At 34.5% G+C, this 22,247-nt stretch overlaps 1 protein-coding gene across 4 annotated transcripts in view; it reads right to left on the bottom strand.

Annotated features, from left to right (window-relative positions):
- The window catches only part of LOC5564085, a 79,161-nt gene extending 57,173 nt beyond the window's left edge, over positions 1-21,988 (bottom strand). For 3 of the 4 annotated variants that reach the window (XM_021844379.1, XM_021844378.1, XM_021844386.1), the window contains exon 1: positions 21,399-21,988. The gene's annotated coding sequence lies outside the window, so the exon portion shown is untranslated. The remainder of the gene's footprint in view (positions 1-21,398) is intronic. The other variant, XM_021844381.1, reaches the window with a different exon arrangement.
- Positions 21,989-22,247: the final 259 nt, after the last annotated feature.

The following is a 22,247-nucleotide window of genomic DNA, read 5'->3' as shown; positions in this document are numbered from 1 at the left end:
ATGTTATTGAAAATTAGGGTGGACCACATTTTCATAGAAATTGTGTAACTAACTTTCTTATTTGTAGAAATTTTATTATACATGCTTCAGCAAAGTTGTAGACCATTCAATTTCAAGCCACTTTGCCAAAAAAAGTTTTTTTGTATCTCTTAAATTGACCGATTTAGAGCTTTTTTCATACGGTGACATAGGGTGGTCCGAACAAAACTGGTTTTCTGGCTCTAGAGTTTTCAATTCAAATTTCTCATCAAAGTAGTCTAAGAAACACTTTTAGAGCTTTAAAAAATGCGTATTTTGGCGAGTGAAGAAACTCGCTATCTCCTTCCATTTAGGAGTGATTGTTGTTTTTCTCTCAAAAACATGCTTACTTTGAATGTGAAAATCTCTGATTGGGGCAAACATAAAAAATATCTTTTGACGGCATTCAAAAGACAAAATAATATTGTATATTATATCAAAAAATTACAGATGTGTTATTTTTGTAACTCTAATAAAACGTCTTGAAAGCCAACTATTTTTAAGCTTAGCTTAGCTTAGCTTAGCTTAGACTGACTACACATATCAATGGTTGCTATTCCGTGATTGACCGAGGTCAGTGAAAATGCACAAAGAATCAACTAGAAGATCGGCTGGGATTGGCCAAAATCTTCTTCAGTGTGCATAATTCAGTGCCTCTACTTATTCATGGTCAATAACGGCGCCGGCCACGTCCTTGCAGTCAGGTGGGATTGGGGGAAGGAATGTTAGTGTGTAACCTTTGCTATTTGGAGACCGTGTTTGCCTCTGCATCTCCACAAAGGTTACTGGGAGGGATGTTTGTTAATGGGGAGGATCGTTGGGTCACAGGATTCACTTTGATAAGCGATTAGACCATGATAAATAATTATTTGTGAGCTATAAATATGCTTATATGTAAATATAAAATTTTCTATTTGGTGTGAACAATATCTATGTAGAGAAAAATTATGCCGACACTTGAGGTGACGAACCTATCAAAGTTTGTTGAATAAAGTGAACCTAACCTTTCGCAAGTCTACACTCGTAGTGTCGAACCATACAAAGTTTTTTTTTAATTACAAAAATAAAAGTAAAAGGAAAAAAGTGTTTTGAATAAAAAAAATTTGACGTAAATAATTTATGAATCAGAGTTTATGTCGACACTCACAGTGACGAACATTTCATAGTTTGTTGAAAAAATATTAAAGGTGCAATCATACATATTTTATAGATTAGATATAGTAGCATGAAACGAGCTCACCAATTGATCCGTCATCCTTGAGCAGCAACAATCCACTTCCAGCTTCACTCGTTTGCTCGGCTATATAAAAACACACAGAGAAAATAGGCGCGCGACCCGAGAGGGAAAACAACTGACGACTGCTCGGGCTTTCTTGACGCACTTCCAAGGAGCAAGCGTCAACGTCGAAAGATCAAAAAGAACTTATCGAACGCGGCACTTTTTCACTTTACTCGACCGATGCGCGACATGTTTGATCCTGCCCTCATCGCCGGCCCCCGCAGGAGCAAGCATTAAGGTCGAAGGATCAAACACAACTCATAACTCTCTTGAAAGCCAACTATTTTTAATCACAAAAACTTTAATAACTTTTGAGCTAAAATAGATATCAACAATCTTTTTGCATGAAAATTTGCGTTTTGTTAAGTTCTAAAAGTCGTTCATAGACGACTTTGATGAGAAAATAATATTAAAAAAACTAGAGTTGAAAAACTTATTTTTGTTGGACCACCCTGCGATGATTAGGAAAAAATGCTCTAGATTGATCAAATTTTGAGCTACAGAAAAACTTTTTTTGGCAAAGTTGATCAAAATTTCAAGTTCTACCACTTTGCCTAAGAGCATATACCAGTATTTTTGCAAATGAAAAAGTTGATTATATGATATGTGTGATATTGTGGACCACCCTAGTTTGCATGACACAGTATGTTAGCTTACATTTTAAGAAACAATTTTGTAGAAGATCATTTTTGTCTAAAATTTCATTTTCATGCTGAAAATGCAAAATAATAAAAAAAACATACTATGAAAATCTTCAAAATAGTTTTAGAGCCCTATCTTTCTTATTTCGGATTTCTCGTCAAAGCGTTCTATGAACGACTTCAAGAACTTAACAAAACGCAAATTTTCTTGCAAAAAGATTGATGATATCTATTTTAGTTCAAAAGTTATTAAAGTTTTTCTGCCTAAAATCCTTTGTTTTTCAAAGCATTTTATCAGAGTTACAAAAATAACACATCTGTAATTTTTTGATATAATATACAATTTTATTTTATCTTTTGAATGCCGTCAAAAGATATTTTTTATGTTTGCCCCAATCAGAGATATTCACAATCAAAGTAAGCATGTTTTTGAGAGAAAAACAACAATAACTCCTAAATGGAAGGAGATAGCGAGTTTCTTCACTCACCAAATTACGCATTTTTTAAAGCTCTAAAAGTGTTTCTTAGACTACTTTGATGAGAAATTTGAATTGAAAACTCTAGAGCCAGAAAACCAGTTTTGTTCGGACCACCCTATGTCACCGTAGGAAAAAAGCTCTAAATCGGTCAATTTAAGAGATACAAAAAAACTTTTTTTGGCAAAGTTGCTTGAAATTGAATGGTCTACAACTCTGCTGAAGCATGTATAATATAATTTCTACGCATAAGAAAGTTAGTTACACAATTTCTATGAAAATGTGGTCCACCCTAATTTTCAATAACATCAAACAAAGGGCTTAACTAATACAAACAACTTTGTAGAAGACCGTTTTTGTCTAATGTTTCATTCTAAAGCTCAAAATGCATCTTTCCGCGTAAAACCGATTCCTGGACCACTGTGCACTGTGACAGCAAACTTAAGTGTTTTTGCAAAGCACTTTTATCACTTCTCCAGCCTCAATGCAACCTTTAATATAGCCCTTATTCAGACAAGTCAATAAGTTATTCCCTTGCTGTTCACACGGTCTCATGTGGAGCAGATGTCAAGGTAAGTGGTTATAAATCAGTGAATCCCTGTTCAATTCCCAATTGCTCATATTCACTAATCTTTATCTTTAAGTTCCAGCACATATCTCCACTATAAGTTAGAAATTGTTAGTTGCGTTGAAAAAAAAAACCAAAAATACAACCTGTAAATATTTTAACATTTTTTGGTTTATTGTTGAATAATGGATGAATAAGCGATTGTTGAGCTTTCGAAGGTTGTCATCTGTTCTAAAAATAGAATTATCGTTACACTGTTCGACAAAAAAGTCGATCTGAATGCACAGAGACCGGACACCCCGGGCTTGAAAGTATAAAAATAAACAAAAATAATGGCGTTTTCAGAATTTTCGTGTCTGCTCCAGGTCATTTTTAAAATTTACTTGAACATTTTGCAGTTTTTATTTAAAAATCTAATCTATTCAATAACCCGACACAGTGTTTTATTTTCTAGACAGCAGAATTCAAGTGCCATATTATGTTTTAAACTTGAAATTCAATATGAAGAGTATTAAGATTTGCATGGACTCTCCCACCACCCCTTTTTGTACCCTCCCCATTTTTAAAGCATTGCAAATGATGGAATATTTGATATAAATGGTTGAAATAAGCGATTGTAGTGATTCTCTCCAGAAATATCGTGGTTTATGAACAACCTCTATACTATACTATAGAACCGTCCATTTAGTGTTTATTTTAGGGGGGGGGTCTGTGCAAAGGTTACGGTTCATAAAATAAAAATAAAAATTTGAAGCCAGTGCGCATCGTACCTTCGTGCTGTGCGTACACGAATTCTCTCTGCTCTTTGAAGTTTTCTTAAAAACTACCTAAAGCAATAAATCAGTACTTTTCAGTGCTACATAAACAGTACTTTTCAGTGCTAAAATTAAAAACGGTACTTTTCAGTGCTACTAAAACAGTACTTTTCAGTACTATTTTTTCTACTATTGATCCCTTTACGATCCTTGTTTGGACCCGTGCCTTCGATTTTTCGTTGGACCCGTTGGCGAAAGCTAGCGGTGGTAATCCTTCTTGGACACCGTCTTGGGAAAAAACCTCTCGAAGGTCACGTCTTCTTTCGTTTATTAACTAAACATGGTATCAACAACTAACAAAAGGAAGGGTGAATCTCTGAATTCACTACTTCCTTCCAAAAAAGTGGGTTTCAAAACTGTCACTACACGTGGCAAGAATGGAAGAAAGGACGCTTCCCCGGAATGCGAACTTTCTTCCAAGGGTGAAATGAATAATTGTATCGAAATGAGCAATCAGTTCGATGCTCTAGACAAATTTTCCGAACACCAAATCGAAGCAGCCTCTAGCCCAGGCTCTTTGATTCAAGTGAGGAAGCAAAGAGTGCCGCCTATCGTGGTCAGTTGTTCCGAATTTGCGGGATTTAGGCAGGAGATCTTGAACTCCATTAGGGGAATCAAGGTTTCCTTCCAAATCGCAAAGAAAGGAGACTGTCGCGTTTTGCCGGAAACTCTTAAAGATCGTGAACTTCTTCTCAGACATCTTGAAGAGAAGAAGCACAAATTTTTTACTTATGACGACAAAACTGAACGTTTGTTCAAAGTTGTCTTGAAAGGTCTCTCAAGTGACTATAAGTCACCTGAAGAGATCAAAAATGGAATAAATGATTTACTTGGATTTTCCCCAGTCCAAGTAATCATTATGAAAAAGAGAACCCAATCTGGCATTGTTCGGAAAGGGCTTTCTCAAGAATATTATTTAGTTCACTTTAACAAAAAAGAACTAAATAATATTAAAGCTTTAGAAAAAGCAAGACTTATGTTCGATATCCGTGTGACATGGGAACATTTCCAGAAACCTGGAGGAAATTACCAGAACCCCACTCAGTGCCGTCGGTGCCAAAAGTGGGGTCATGGTACAAAAAATTGTCGCATGGATGCTAAATGCATGATTTGCGGAGGTTCTTCTCACGCCAAAGACGTCTGTCCAGTGAAGGAAGATACCACCAAATTCATATGCTGTAATTGCGGGGCTAACCATAAGTCCAATTTTTGGAATTGTCCTTCACGCAAAAGGGTCATTGAGGCTCGTGCCAGGCAGATGAAAGATAATATCCGTTACGATAACGGTCGTTTCCGGAATTTGCCTGGTAGAGTATCGAACAATGCTCAATTTTCAGTTAACGATCGCTTGATCATGAATCATACCCATCAGGAAGATCATAATCATGCTCATTCACAAACAAATTTTAATCCGTCGGGTAGCCGTTCGAATCTTTCAATTTCGCATGTATCTACCCACGGTAAATCCTTTGCCGATATCGTAGCAGGAAATTTGAACTCCTCCCCTGTTCGATCCATGGGTACCCATTCTACTTGTTTCAAATCAAATGGATAAAACCCTACCGCCACAGGTAATTCCTACTCCGCTTCTTCGTCTACCGAAAATTCCAATGGGAAATCACAAGACATGTCTGCTTCTGATTTTAATTTTCTAACTGAACAATTGAATCTAATGATTGATGCAATGTTCAAAGCCACCACTATGACTGAAGCAGTCCAAGTAGGTGTAAAATTTACAAATCAAATTGTTATTGGATTACGTTTTTCTAATGGATCCAAATAATAATTTAAATATTTTAAATTGGAATGCTCGTTCTCTGAATGGTAAAGAGGACGAGCTGTTTAATTTTCTTACGGTTAATAACGTGCATATAGCAGTTATTACCGAAACGTATTTAAAACCTGGATCTAAACTCAAAAGAGATCCTAACTTTTTTGTTTATCGTAATGATCGACTTGATGGGGCTTGTGGGGGAGTTGCAATCATCATTCATAGGCGTATAAAACATCAACTGTTTTCATCATTTGAAACTAAAGTTTTTGAAACTTTAGGTGTTTCTGTTGAAACACAGTTTGGTAAATATACTTTCATAGCTGCCTATTTGCCTTTTCAATGCTCTGGACAGCAAGTTAATTTGCTCCAAACTGACTTGCGTAAATTGACTCGCAATAAGTCAAAATTTTTTGTCATTGGTGACTTTAATGCCAAACATCGGTCATGGAATAATTCTCAAAGTAATTCCAACGGCAGAATTTTATTTGATGAGTGCTCTTCAGGATATTTCTCAATTCAATACCCTGATAGCCCTACATGTTTTTCCTCTTCTAGAAATCCATCTACGATTGACTTGGTCTTAACCGACTCTAGTCATCTTTGTAGCCAATTAGTTACTCATGCTGATTTTGATTCTGATCATGTCCCTGTTACATTTCAAATATCCCATGAAGCGATTCTCAATCCTATAAGCTCCACTTTCAATTATTTACGAGCCGACTGGAATACATATGAAACGTATGTTGACTCTAATCTTGATGTTAACATTTCTTTAGAAACTAAACTTGATATTGACAATGCTCTTGAAACTTTAACAAATTCCATTGTTGAAGCCAGAAGCATTGCAATTCCAAAATGTGAATTAAAATTTGAATCCGTGATTATAGACGATGATCTTAAACTCTTGATCCGTCTTAAAAACGTGAGGAGAAGGCAATTTCAACGCACTCGCGATCCTGCTATGAAAATTATATGGCAGGATTTGCAGAAAGAAATCAAAAAGCGTTTTGCTCAATTAAGAAACAAAAATTTTGAAAATAAAATTTCTCAATTGGACCCTGGCTCTAAGCCCTTTTGGAAATTATCTAAAATCTTGAAAAAACCTCAGAAGCCTATACCGGCATTGAAAGAGGAAAACAAATTATTACTAACTAATTGCGAAAAAGCTCAAAAACTTGCTATGCAGTTTGAAAGTGCGCACAATTTTAATTTAGGACTTACTAGTCCAATTGAAAATGAAGTTACTCAGGAGTTCGAAAATATTCTTAATCAAGAGAACGTTTTCGAAAATGCCTGGGAGACTGATTTGGAAGAAGTGAGAACTATTATTAAAAAATTCAAAAATATGAAAGCTCCTGGCGATGATGGAATTTTCTACATCCTCATCAAGAAACTTCCAGAAAGTAGCTTATCATTTCTAGTTGATATATTTAACAAATGTTTTCAATTAGCATATTTTCCTGACAAATGGAAAAATGCTAAGGTTGTTCCAATTTTAAAACCAGACAAAAATCCTGCAGAAGCTTCTAGCTATCGTCCAATCAGTTTGCTTTCCTCCATCAGTAAACTTTTTGAAAAGGTTATTTTGAACAGAATGATGGCCCACATCAACGAAAATTCAATTTTTGCCAATGAACAGTTCGGATTCCGCCATGGACATTCGACCACTCATCAACTTTTACGTGTAACAAATTTGATCCGTTCCAACAAATCTGAAGGCTATTCTACTGGTCTTGCTCTTCTAGACATAGAAAAAGCATTCGACAGTGTTTGGCATGAAGGTTTGATTGTAAAATTAAAGAACTTTAATTTTCCAACATACATTGTTAGAATAATTCAAAGTTATCTGTCAAATCGTACACTTCAGGTTAATTATCAGAACTCCAGATCTGAAAGACTTCCTGTAAGAGCTGGTGTTCCTCAAGGCAGCATTTTGGGACCAATATTATACAATATTTTCACATCTGACTTACCTGAGTTACCTCAGGGATGTCAAAAATCTTTGTTTGCGGATGACACAGGCCTCTCCGCCAAAGGTCGAAGCCTGCGTGTCATCTGTAGTCGATTGCAAAAAAGTTTGGATATTTTTTCTTCATACTTGCAAAAATGGAAGATTTCTCCTAATGCTTCCAAAACTCAACTAATAATATTCCCACATAAACCAAAAGCTCTTTATTTGAAACCTTCAAGTAGACATGTTGTCACGATGAGAGGGATTCCAATAAATTGGTCAGATGAAGTTAAGTATCTAGGGCTCATGCTTGATAAGAATTTAACTTTCAAAAATCACATTGAGGGCATTCAAGCCAAATGTAATAAATATGTAAAATGTCTTTATCCCCTTATTAATAGAAAATCAAAACTTTGTCTTAAGAACAAGCTTTTGATATTCAAACAAATTTTCAGGCCAGCCATGTTGTATGCTGTACCAATATGGACTAGCTGTTGTAATACCAGGAAGAAAGCTCTGCAGAGAATTCAAAATAAAATTTTGAAAATGATTCTGAGGCTTCCTCCCTGGTATAGTACCAATGAGTTACATAGAATATCCAATGTTGAAACATTGGAACAAATGTCAAATAAAATAATAAATAATTTCAGGCAAAAATCGTTACAATCTTCTATTGCCACGATTAATGCGTTATATGTTTAGGTTAAGTTAGGTTAAGTATATTTAAAGCGTTTTTTTTTTCTCTTATAAGCAGGTGAAATCAACTCACCTGTAAAAAATCTGAACTGCTACGGCAAATGAAATGTTATATGTTGTTAACAATATGTTAATAAAATCTTAAATTTGTTTTACCAAATTAGGATGATAGTGTTGTCTAATAACACAGAACACCTAGATATAAGAAATGAATGTAATGTTTGGAATGATACTAATAAAGAAATTAAAAAAAAAAAAAAAAAAAAAAAAAAAAAAAAAAAAAAAAAAAAATTGAAGTTGACCACAAGGGGAAGGGGGATGAAAACTACCAAAAATATAACAACGTGGTTTATGGAGGACCCCTTACAAGTTATTTTGTTTCTTGTTTACAATATCGAATTTTAGATCAAGGAGCTCTCCATAAACCACATGAATTTTTTATATTTGTATATGGACAAAAGGCCACGACGGGGAAGAGGGACTTGATTTGAAGGATAAACAATGCTGAAATTGAAGCTATTGGAAACCGATACATTTCACATTGATTATTTGGAAAACAAACAATACATTTCACATTGATTATTTGGAAAACAAACAATACTTGTGCCTCCTGGCCAACGATTTACAGGTAAGATCAATTTATAAAAACAGGTTTCTGGCACCACAATACTACCTCATGGGAAAAACGAGCCACCATTTTCGGTTCCCACTGAGAAGTGGTTCTCCAAGACAATTCAATGTTAGTAAACAAAATTTGTTTAATAGTAGTTTCGGGAAAAACAATCTAGAATGGCGAAAAACGATGTACGTTAATTTAAGCAGACACACAGTTGCAAACGCTTGAAATCCAGTACAGAGTCAGAATTGAGGCGAATGTTAAAACTTATTCATTCTCAGTAAAATCGGTTTGAAGTTAAGCGGGTATAATTTCAATTCTATATTATGTTTCTGATCGATTTAACCGCATGATGCATTTTTGTATGATCCATTACAATATTACCTTTGTAGTTAACCATCCCAGACAACCAAAATGTACGTATAACGAAATCACCTGGAGGCTTTGTATGTGCAACATTTCACTTATAAGATGTCGCGAAAAGGCCTTCTACGTACAAAAGTGGAGGCGATATGCGTGCATATATTATGTGATGAATAGTAACATACAATGCGAGTGTATAAATATTCCACCGAACTAACCTGTGATCTTATGCGACTTAACTTATGATAACAAATGTCGATTTGACAGCTGCTGCGGATTGATTCGACTTACTTTGTACGAGTGTACGAGACGAAACAAAATGTACAAATGAACTCAGAGAAGAAGCGTTTTATGCGAGGAAGCTCATCAGTCTGACGAGTTTATCAACGGTGTTTTGCGAGTTTGATGTAATTAGTATGAATAAACGAGTTGTAACATGAACTATCATGAGATTTCTGGTTGTCTGGGATTTGATTTATTTTCATATTATCAATAACATGTTAAAATAAATAAAAATGCATCATGCGCCATTCATCAAAATTCATAAAGGTCGCGCCCCTCGGTTTTTCGCCTCTTTCAGTTTGACAGCAGCGATTGTGTCTTAAGACCTCGTCTTTCTGGTTTGACTATCATCAGCTTCACCATTTTGACGGCTTAGTGGCCGTGCGGTTAGCGGCGTCAGTCGTTTAGGCGTATTGTTCCATGAAGTGTAGGTTCGATTCCTGCTCCAGCCGTTGGAAACTTTTCGTCAAACGAAAAATTCATCATTGGGCTACTGGGTGTTTCGTGTTGTTCGTTGCCTAATGTTTGTGATCGTTCAGTCTGTGCAGCCTTGAGTCTTTTTTTTTGCTACGCTCTTTCACACGAACCATCATCACTATCGCCCTTCTGCACTCTCATTTTTAAATGCGCCCTGCTGCCACACTCAATCTCAAATGCGCCCGGGGAGAAGATGGGCGAAATAGACATCAGAGAAGAAAATCAAAGAGAAAATCAAATGCGCCTTTATGTTTTTAGGCCGTTATTCTGGTACTGTATTGAAATATTTAATACTGAATAAAATCGTATTTCTTTGGTGAGCCTCGCAGTTTGATGCTCACTACAAAAACATGGATATTTAGCAGTGGGCTGATAAAAAACGGTTGATTTTTGTTGTTGTCAAACTTGCTTTTTTCGAGTGGGTAGCTAAAAATCATCTTTTCAAACATCACCTCACATTCTGCCGTGATATGTTTCTTCATTCAAGTGAAAAACAAAGTAAAATATCAATGCAAAGTGAAAATGGATAACTCAAAATGTGATTTGGTTAGAAGTCTTTTGTGTAACATTTGTGGTTTAAACATGCCAAGACACAAGCAAATAAACTTCACTCCACTGGTACAAGCAGTACTTTAGAAGGGATCCACAAATCAAAGATTTGTCTAAAATTAATCATTGTGTTTGCGATTCTACCCCATTACCCTGAATGCCAAAATTCTAAAGTGACGGAGCATCTCAAGGATCTTTTCCAAAATTAAGTCACATGAAAGTTGAGATGAACCTGAAATTCCAAATATATTCAAAACCACTGATTTTGATAACAAATTAACAAATGATGAAAAATCTGCTTACCAACATTTCAAACTTGTTTGTGCTGGTTTTCTGGGGAATCAGAGCTAACAACTACAAAGAACTTATAAGTAACATGATGGCTAGCTATAAAAAATTAGACATTAATGTTACATTGAAAATGCATTCTTTGATTTGTCATCATGCAAGATTTCCTTCAAACCTGTGGAACATAATCACCAATCAAAACAAAATATTTCGTTCTTCAATACATGTAGAAAAAAGGTAAAAAAAGTATCATGAAACATATATTCCATTTTATTTCTCTCAATCCGAAATTCTAATTTACATTGCAGCAAAAGTATAAAAACGTGATGTACAAAAAATAATTCAGAAGATAGTGTAGTTGCAAATAAACTCTACTGTTATCTCAAGGAATTGTAGATCTTCGTGAACAAAAAAAAAATGTTTTGAAAATGTATATTTTTGATATTTATGAAAATGCTTAAAAGTCCAATAACAAATAAAAGGCATTTTTTGTGACCAAAATGAAGTATTATCAGTCATTATAGTAAACAAGAAACAAAATAATCTGCAAGGGGTCCTCCATAAACCACGTGGTTATATTTTTGGTAGTTTTCATCCCCCTTTCCCTTGTGGTCAACTTCAAATTTGTGTTTTTATTTATATGAACCGTAACCTTTGAACAGACCACCCCCCCCCCCCTAAAATGAACACACAATTTTTGGACGGTCCCATGGTATAGTAAAGGGGTTGTTCATAAGCCACGATATTTCTGGAGAGATAGCTGGTGGATTGTAGAATCACTAAAATCGCTTATTTCAACCATTTATATCAAATATTCCATCATTTGCAATACTTTAAAAATGGGGAGGGTTCAAAAAGGGGGGGGGGGGTGGAAGAGTCCATGAAAATCTTAATACAACTCTTCATATTGAATTTCAAGTTTAAAACATAATATGGCACATGAATCCTGCTGTCCTGAAAATAAAACACTGTGTCGGGTTATTGAATAGATTAGATTTTTAAATAAAAAATGCAAAATGTTCAAGTATATTTTAAAAATGACCTGGGGCAGACACGAAAATTCTGAAAACGCCATTATTTTTGTTTATTTTTATACTTTCAAGCCCGGGGTGTCCGGTCTCTGTGCATTCACATCGACTTTTTTTGTCGAACTGTGTTATTGAAAGGGGCTTGAATAAGCGCATGTTAGGCGGCATCCACAAATTACGTAACGCTCTAGGGGGAGGGGGGAGTAGGCTCAAGCGTTACGGCTCATTCAAAAATTTAAAAATTTTCATACAAAAAGCGTTACGGAGGGGGGAGGGGATCAAAAATTTCCAATTTTAGCGTTACGTAATAAATGGACGCTGCCTTAGACCTTTATTCAGCCTTCTATATAGCTTCAATTAAGCTTAAGGCTGAATAAAATCGCCAGAATTAGATGTTTAATAGCTAAACAACAGTGTATGGAGGCTATGAACAGCTTTTGTTCAAACAAAGGCTGAATTGAATTACCGTAAAACAGGGTTACTTTGATAGTTTTTTCGAAGAAAACTTCATTATTTATGCATGCTGTTTCAAAGTATTATAATTTATATTTTTAAAACAAGTACTGGCATCCTAGCTATCGACTGCAGTCGATAGATTTAAAAAAAATATTTTGAATGGATATATAATTTTTCATATAATCGAAAGTCGGCTTTCTGTTTTGGGGTAACTTTGATAATGAAGTATGAATCAAACAAAATTGAATGAATAACGAACATTTGTAGGGCATTGCATACCTCTAGGCGTTTAACGCTATATGAAAATTTACGACTTAGATTACAAAAATGGTCCCAGTTTGTGAAAATGCTTTTCGCTAAGAGATTTGAGACCGTATTCGAGTGCTATGATAACTAGGCTGTCAAAGATAAGTGGCCAACTATTCAAAACCACATCAAATAGTGATCGTAGAACAGATTGTTTGTAAGCGTTTCGAAAATGCTAAAATTGTGTCAATTTTCAAATGAAAACCGCTCTTACATGAAGTGTCATACTAATATTCTTTAGTTTTGCATTCGTTTTGCTTAACTGATTCACAGAAATTATGATATTTCGATTAGTATGTGGTGGGTTACGCACTATCAAAGTTACCCGCATTATCAAAGATACCCCGTTTTACGGTAGTTGTAAAAGCGTTTGAGCAGCTTTAAATTGTTACCTGGGGTATTTCTAAGCATCTGTAACATGGATTTCATTCCCTGCCCAAGTAGAACGAATATGCTTGTTCTTATTATATCATGTTTTGTCGTTAACCTTTACCCGGATACCCGTTTTTTTTTTTTAATTTAATTGAACTTATGATGGTAAATTTTAAAATTAAGTGTTTTTACTGAATAACAGCCGCCTCACATTTATGAATAGCATACATATATGGATCAGAGCTGGTTTAAACTGAGAATATCTCATCAAACGCCAATCATGAATCTATGCAATATCGCAATCAATTGTAATAAGTATTTTTTTCCATCCGTATAAAATAAAATGTTAATCATATTCTTAGAAGTGGTTATTCATAACTGTGGATCATTGTAAACCATAGGTTCCCAAACTTTTCTAGTGCACGACCCACCTAGCGATTAGGCATATTTTTTGCGACCCACCAGAAAGTGTGAGATTTTTACTTTAAACATTCAAGATCATTCGTAACTTCGTTATCGATCAGTATCGATCGAAAGTTGATATAGACAAACTCCACATAAAATTTCAAGGTGCGCGATGTTTTCAATATTCACAACTTATCAACTTTACTTACATTAAATTGATTTTTCCTAAATAATTAAATGCATTTAATAAAATCATTTAATTATGAAAAATACAATCGTTATCATAAAATAAAGATAACATATTTAGTTTTCTCGGAAAAAGCAAACTTCCAAGATAAAAGTTCAGTTCCAACATTTTTCGGAAAGCTCGTTTCAGTATTTTTGGCTTCTTAGGTTTAAGACTTACAGTAGAAAAATTGGCTTTAATGGCGACCTTATTTGAAATTAGTTAACTTGTTCCGAACGTAGCTCTACAATACATGTAATTTCGTCTTTAACTACGCTTTTTCGTTAGTTATTTGCCACGCGAAAATTTTCAGCACAAGGAGTGCAGATAGTTCGTTGAAATCCGATGAACCTTTGTGATGATATTAATTGAATTATTTTTCAAAGTTATCATGTGTGAAAATTCTAACTGTATCTTTAAGAAACAACATATTTTTGCAGAGTTTTTCAAATAAATAGCCGATTCTCTTGATAAAAATCTATTTCTCTTGGTCGTATTGCTGAAAAATCCAAAATCAGATATTATAGTTACAAATCATTTCAAGTAAAATGATCAATTCAATCTTGATCAAAAGTATTAACCAAAATATAAATGAGAACTGTTAAAAACCAGTTGCTAAAAATCGAGAGGACACTAAGAAACCTACAAAATAAATGAGAACAAAATTTTTTCGCGACCCACCAGAGATGAGCCCACGACCCCCCTGGGGGTCGCGACCCACAGTTTGGGAAACTATGTTGTAAACCATACCATAGTTATCAATCAAAGATTAGACGATAAAACGAATCCAAAAGAAACGCCAAACCGTAGGCTTTCAATAACACACCATTCGTTCATCTTGCAGATAAATTACTGTTATAGTTTTTTTTATTCGTAACAGTAAATCAATTGTCACCCAACACGCAGCAACAAAGACATTGTCATTCCCTATTCTTGTTGCAATAATTGTATTCCGCAACAACCGCTTAAACTTGAACATTTTCTGGGCTAACGAATGGTATTCGTTAATTGCAATGTAAACATTTGGCAACGTTCATTGTAAATTGTTTAGGAATGGAACGTTTTGAAAATCTTAATTTATTATAAGTTGATATTCTTGAATGTTGTCTTTTCACGATAATGAAATATTACAGATAATCCCGGCTATTGTCTTTTATATTCTGACTATAGATATGTGATTGTTATAACAATATGAGCCATTAAACAACTTGAGAGACGAGCATTCTAAATGGTAAATTGGCTTTTCCCTTCAATCAATCTTCATTTAGGCGCCTGATGGATAAAATCAATAGGTTTGCTTAGAGGCGATCCTGCTGTGACGCATAGCTATGCCAAATATCCTTGTTTTCAAGCGCAGGGAATAAAAAAGATTTTGTTCATACTGGAGATCGATTATCGTTCTCATGTGATTGAAGGACATACACAAGGATTTTTATATAATTCAATGCATTTTAAACTGACAAGTACTTAAGAAATTAAGAAAATGAATGTATTGTTACAGCTTTATTTAAACTCAAATAAATCCGTTACCGTCCTCAAAATTGTTCCAGCACGTCACAATTTTATGCTACAGGTCGTCAAAGTTGTAGGAAATACTGGTTATATTGATGATTGAATGAAAATGTATTTTTGGAAATTCAATAAGTGCATATAAGATGGGACTTAAAGTTTAGTACGGAAATAGCTTAATAGAAATTGCCCAATCAAAAACCGATATAATCGAATTTTTGAACATTATTGCTGCTACCATACAAAATTCGTTGTTTCTTCTATATATACAGATAAAGTATTTTTCTAAATAATTAAAAAGTACCTGTTTAGTAGCAGCTATTACAAACTTCGTTGTTTTGTATTCTTTAGCACCTATTTCTTAGAAATTACTCCAAACTTTATAGACATTTGTGCATGTTAAACATACTTGAATTATTTCACCGTCTTCAGCAAAACGAGTTGTCGAGAATCTAACAGCTGAGATTTCGGTACTTTTTGATTCCGAATCTCGGTACCATAATCCGGGGGCAAATTGATTACTATTTTACAACTATTTGTTGTGTTGTCCTTCAGAATGTCAAATCAATTTTGAGAAAACCAGTACTGCATTGATCTTTACCAGTTTATGTGATCGAATTTTCATGAAATAAATTTGATCAAATCATACAAATAGTTTTAATATCAAAAAAAATAATGGCACACTAGGGCGAAATTGATCAACATATAACGAAGCAGAATTAAGAATAAAAAAATCCTTTTGGGTTTCCTGAATCTGAAAATGATGTCAAAATACTTACAACTGGAGTATTTGATCATTTTATTGCAAAATTACATTTTGAAAATCTTCCTAATACGCCTAAACGTAGGCAATTTTCCTTGAAATAACCACTTTATATGAGAATAAACTGTTTTATAAGCAAAAAAAAAAAACTTTACTTGCTATGATATATGACATCATATACGAGTTCAGTAGTTCATACTTAAGCTTACACAACATTTTAAACACTCAACGTTTACATGTTGGCATAGCACTAGTGGATTGTTTAGCACAGACATTTCCAACTGTATTGCTTACACCTTCGAAGAGTGCGCATATTTCTTTGCAAAACAGACCCTAATAAAAATGAAATAGTTCGAAATCATCATAAGGCATCTATGAACTTGAAAACATGAAATGTCTGTGTTTCCGACGAAACCTTCAACATCCTTTGGAGGAAATGGTTTTTGGTACCGACCTGATCGAATTCGCCCCAGTGATCAATTTGCCCCCGGATTACGGTACTTATTTTACAGAGATTTCGGCAATCCAATTTTTTTACCGAGATCTCGGCGAACGCTACCGAGATTCGATAAACGTTTAGGGTAAGTGTTCCCTTAGTTGTGGGTGTTCCTATAGTTGCGGTAGTGCCGTTTTCACTGATTTTATTACATTAGCCACAGAACCGACACTGCCAGTCGACGTATTGGCTTGTTGATACCCGGAATAGTTGAAAAGAACGTTCAAATTGCCTTAAAACTGATGAAATATCACTAAAATTGCTGAAACTTCCTTTACTTGTACCAATAGTTGCGGTAAAGTGTTCCTATAGTGGAGGATCCCATAAGAAAACAAAGGATACCGCAACTATAGGAACACAAATTAAAAATATACCGCAACTAAAGGAACAGTGTACCAATAGTGGAGGTACAGTCGACTCTCCACATCTCGATGTTCTACATCTCGATATCTCTCCCTATGTCGATGATTTTTTCGGTCCCTTCACTCTGCATACATTTTCACTCTCCATATCTCGATATCCTCCTTATCTCGATATCTCCATATCTCGATGTGATTTTCGTTCCCAATTTTCTCTCCGTATGTCGATATGCCCATTATCAAAGGTTACTAGACTAGATTTTAGAGATTCAAAACAATTTGCGAAGACGAAATGACATCTGTTTGTTTTTGATTTTCCTGGCAAAGGGGTGATTTTCAATCTAGTATTCGTTAAAAATTTGTTCTATGTCTCGATCTCTCCCTATCTCGATGGTCCCTTCGATATCGAGATGTGGAGAGGCGATTGTATTATTTTTCACTGACATGCCGTGGATTACTATGATGAAATCATTTTTCTCATAAAGTCAATGGTTGTTACTTCCCGTTACAACATTAACATGTACCGTAATCCGGGGTATCATTGATCAGCGGGGTAACATTGATCGGAATCACTCATCTCGTAATAAGTTCGTATCGTCATTTGTTGATGAATCATTTCCAAAGCATGAATGTTGCTTCTCTTTCTTATATTTATGAGCTATCAAAGATTAAGATTTTTGCAAAAATTGCGTTAACTTTATACGTAAATTTGACAAGTTTGCGAAACAATGATTGCAATGGTTAAGGATGACACTACCGAAGATTCATGTCTCACATAAGTTCTGCAAGCGATATGAGCAAGGAAAATACGGTTCTCACTGAAAATGGCATCGCCAAAAACGATTCCACTGTCAAAACTTTTATAAGTATGTTCAATTAGACAACATCAACGAATTACTGTTAAGAATTTAGAATTCCCTTAGGAAATTGCCTACCTCTAGGCGTATTCCGCTGTTAGAGGTGTTTTTAATTTTAAAATAACTCAAAAAGTAAATGAGATGTAAGCGTTCGGACATCATATTCGGCTTCGAGGGCCATGATTGAAGTAAGTAACAACATTTTCAATATTACCGAACGTTGTTTACATGGATGATCAATGTTACCCCATATCAGCTACAGTATGGCCCATAAAAAATGCGAAAATCGTCATATCATGTTAAATGGTAGTTTTTACATAAAAAATGTGAATGAAACATAAATATTATTCATTACTTGTATTGTTTAATCTATTTAGACTCAGTTTTTTGCTTTGGTCATGATTTTTATCTGTTACTTTCACCTTACGAGAGAGGAATTGGAAGCATACCTTCAAATTTCATCATGCGGACGAAGAGTTCAAAATCTGTGTGTTGAAAGCTTCTAAAACATCGTTGGATAGCGTGAGATTCTTCACAGGCCTTGTCTACAGCATACGCCTATATCAAATGATAGAATTGATTCATACCTGGGTCATTGGAGACTTAAACATATTTTCGAAAAAATGGCTCATTTTGGAGAGCTTTCATTGAACCTTCATTTAAGTATGATAAGCGGCTCCGTTTTGCTCAAAACCTATGAGCTAGTATTGATATAAGTTGTCTCTAACCGAAGGAAAAAATTTCATCAAAAATCTGTTATAGGCCTCCGTTTTTATTTTTTACTAAACTTAAACAAAAAATAAAGGCATATCAAACCAATAAGACGAAAATTCCCTCAAAACTATGACCCTGGCAAAATATTTTATTGTGACCATGAAAAACACGTTCTCTAAGAACTCCTCCATCCTCTGATACCAAACAAACTAAAATTTACAACAATAAAGTGTGATTTTTTAAGGTGGAAAGTTCATCACCAGAGTATACGACAGTCAGACGCTGTTTCTAGCTTTGGGCGGACAATACCTTTGAACTTCTTTGCTTTATTACATAATTTAGGACAGTAAGAAAAATATGACAAAAATTGTCCTAGATAGCTAAGTTATGTTAAAATATACTATAATAATCAGAATTTATATTCACTAGCAAGAACAATGAAAATAACGCTTGTGGATGCTAGATTCACGTGCAAACAATTTTCGCATTTTTTTATGGGCCATACTGTAAATGAAAAAATCACATAAAACATTTTTGTAAACATGCTTAAATCTTTCAAAAAACAAAATACAGTATATAGTAACGAGCTATGGGTGGCAGTACTTGTTTTAAAAATATAAAACTCAGAACATTTGCATTTTTGAATTAAATATTTAAGAAATATCCTAAAAACTGAACAATGTTACCCCAGATTACGGTACATTAATTGCGCTTCTTGAATTTAGGCGGTTTAATCAAATTCAATCGTGCTTAGTACCTCCACTATTGGTACATCTACCCTACCCAGATCTCGGTAGAAGTTTCAGTTGTGCCAGAAACCGTTAAGGTACCCTGGGGCAAGTGAGAATACGGGGTAAGTGGGGCGCTTCTTCATAGCTCACTTAGGAAAAGTTTTTCATGGGGGTATTCTTCTAGAAAGTTGAAGATACAATGACATGGAATGTATTTAGTACAAAACATATTGTTATTTTTATTACCATGTGGTTCATGTAACAGTTGTCAGTTTAGCGCCATTTTCAACTTACAAGATGAATTGTAACACGTTTCACGTCTTGCATTGACTCGCAAAAAATAAATGTGTTATAAATCGAATATTCATCTGTAAGCTACAATTTTAAGTATTATTACAAGCTGCTAACGATAAACCAGTATTTTGTTTTCATTTCATATAAAATTTTTGATGGTCTATCTTACCCTAAAATATGTTTGTACCCGGGGTAAGTGGGACCTATCAAAACTAAAACCAGAATCAAAACTTTTCGTATACGTTTCATACATTTTCCTAGAGAGTAGCACTAAAACACTCAAACAAATGATTTTTATCAAAAAAGATCAATCTCAAATTACGTAATTGCATAAGAGGGAGAAGAAAAGTGTAGTTTTTCATTATTTTATTTATTTTTTTTTATTTTTGAAATACGACTTCAAAATTGAACAAGCTCAAAGATGAAATTTGAAATGCATCATGAGAACGATTACCTTTCTATTTTATTTAAACTTTATTTGTTATTTCTACCAAATTAAGTAGTGATGGAAAACAATTCCACCCCATTGAGTGGTTTTCTGCCATGCATATAAATAATAAGAAAATATGTTTATAATTTCGTCAATTATTGATTGTTTATGTGCTACATTTTAATTAACAACTTAACATGTTTAATTCCTTTTTTACGCTATTATCGAGTAATTTTCAGTTAATACTAAATGTGAGATGACATACTATTAAATAAAGGTTTTCTTCCTAAAACGTTACGTATTTTATGGTTGATCCCTTATGTACATCAAATATGTACTTAAAATTAAAAATCTATGATTTATCAATCCTATTATTGTAATGGATGACTTACTGATGTGGATTGACGCATGAAATTGGATTGGTCTCACTTGCCCCGTTTAGCGAGGTAACTGCGTCCAATGGCTCATTCTTAAACTTTCTTCCAAGGTTTTCACAATTTCGAAATTATTCGATCAGTTTCATACACACACCAAAATGTTGCCAAAATGTGATTGTGTTGTTGGATTTGAGAAATATTGACATTTGAAAATTTTATTGAACAATTTGTTGGAACTATCGTTTTTTTCGTTCCCACTTGCCCCGCGGTACCTAATTAACGCAAAAAATGTCCAAGAATTTGGCACCTACTATTTGAAAGATATAGTATTCAAGCATCTTCTCTGTGATTTTGAAAATATTCTAACGAGGGAATCGAAAGTTATCGTGATTTGAAGGTTTTGAGCTGTTTTTGAAGAGATATTCACATGCTTCAAAATATCTCTTTAATGTAAAGACTGGCTCACAACTATTGGCACGAACTAAAACTTCCATTCGTTGATTATTATATTACTGCCATTCCAATGATATGTCTCATATGATCAATTTTATATCTATAAACCATAAATAAACAGCTGTCGTAAACGCTAGAACATCCAAGTAAGTGTAATAAATCCTCTTTGATTGCCCTACTGGGCATCCTATTGCCTAAATTGAAACTCACCATATTATGGGCTGGTTGACTTTGAGGATCAATGTACCAATTTTCATCATTGAACAAGAAAAAATGTAAAACTTTTTCGTTCAAAATTCATTAAATGCACAGGAAAATGTATTCTGTATGATCTAGAAACTAAGTAGGGTGATATTTTATTGTGCAAATACCACATCTTCTTATATTAAGTTGACACATTGATTCAAAATATAATAATAAAAAAATAGAAAGGCCTGCAATAAAGCAACATGTTTGGAGAGATAAATTTGAACAATACATGTTAGCCAAATTGCGAAAAAAAAAACGAGAGAATATAAATTGATGATGCTTTTTGCTTGCGGAATGCTTGACAGTATCTAAAAACATCACTTTAAGATGCCTTCTCTCCTATAAATTATCCCTCCTTCTATAGCTTTCTCCCGCAAGAGGAAAAAAAATCTCTCAAGCCTAAGAATCAGAAGAGCGACGCGAACCGTATTGCTGTAATAGATTTAAAACATTCTTAATTCTTCCAGAGGAGCTAAGGGAATGAAGTAGTGAGCCAAGCAAGAAAGCTCAGCATCCCAGAAATTACTTTTACCACTATGTGCACGTGATCCTGAACTGCTCCAATAAAAAGTTTACTCACCAGCCAGCTGTGTTAAAGCATGTTTGCCCATTGAATATTATCCTTTTACATTTATTAATATCATGCTAGCCTATGGAAACACTTTGATACACGTTTACACACTTCACACTTTTTGATGCCTTATATATTTGCGTTATAGTAGAGGATAAGCATGTTTGCCTAAGGTAAGATGAACATTATTTTATGTCCGTCAAGGACATTATCTTCGCAATCGCATGTACTGATTAATCTTTTATTGTGCGATGCATCTCACAATCACGAATCTATCATTGGTAGCACTTCTACTCCATATCCAGTCACCATGGAGAATTCCTTTTTCGCACATATAGGTATTTGTTCCCTATTTAAGATCGTCCGAATTACTTTGAAGAGATGGAGCCAAACTATACCACTTTTTTCAATTCCTGGCGTGCCTCATTCGATTAGTTCGATTAGGTGAAAATGGTTAGATTTTCATCAAAAATCAGTCAGCATATTTGCTTTTTGAAGTGCAGGAAAATTGAAAGCGAAAAATCCTAACAAGCTGAGATTTTCACACGACACATACGCAATGCTATCTCAGATTCAACTGATGATACTATCTGGAGGAGAATTGAGAGACTACACAAATAGTCCTTCTTTGGCAAACGAACTGCAAATGTGCAAAATAAGAGAGTACTAGGACAAAAGAGAAAATTTAATTTTCACCACTTTGAGAATACAAAAGCAGCCGCATGCGTTTTCCTAGAAACCAGAGCACAGCATCTCTTTTGCGAACGGATGTTGATATTTTATGGCTACCACTGTGGTTTGCTCTCGAATCACTCAGAAATGAATGAGCTTGATATCAGTGAGTAGAGTCAAGGGTAG

Source organism: Aedes aegypti, chromosome 2 (assembly GCF_002204515.2).
Source record: "Aedes aegypti strain LVP_AGWG chromosome 2, AaegL5.0 Primary Assembly, whole genome shotgun sequence".
In the NCBI taxonomy this organism is placed as follows: Eukaryota; Metazoa; Arthropoda; class Insecta; order Diptera; family Culicidae; genus Aedes; species Aedes aegypti.
The sequence above is the reverse complement of the archived record's forward strand: the minus strand, read 5'-3'. Positions and strand labels throughout refer to the sequence as shown.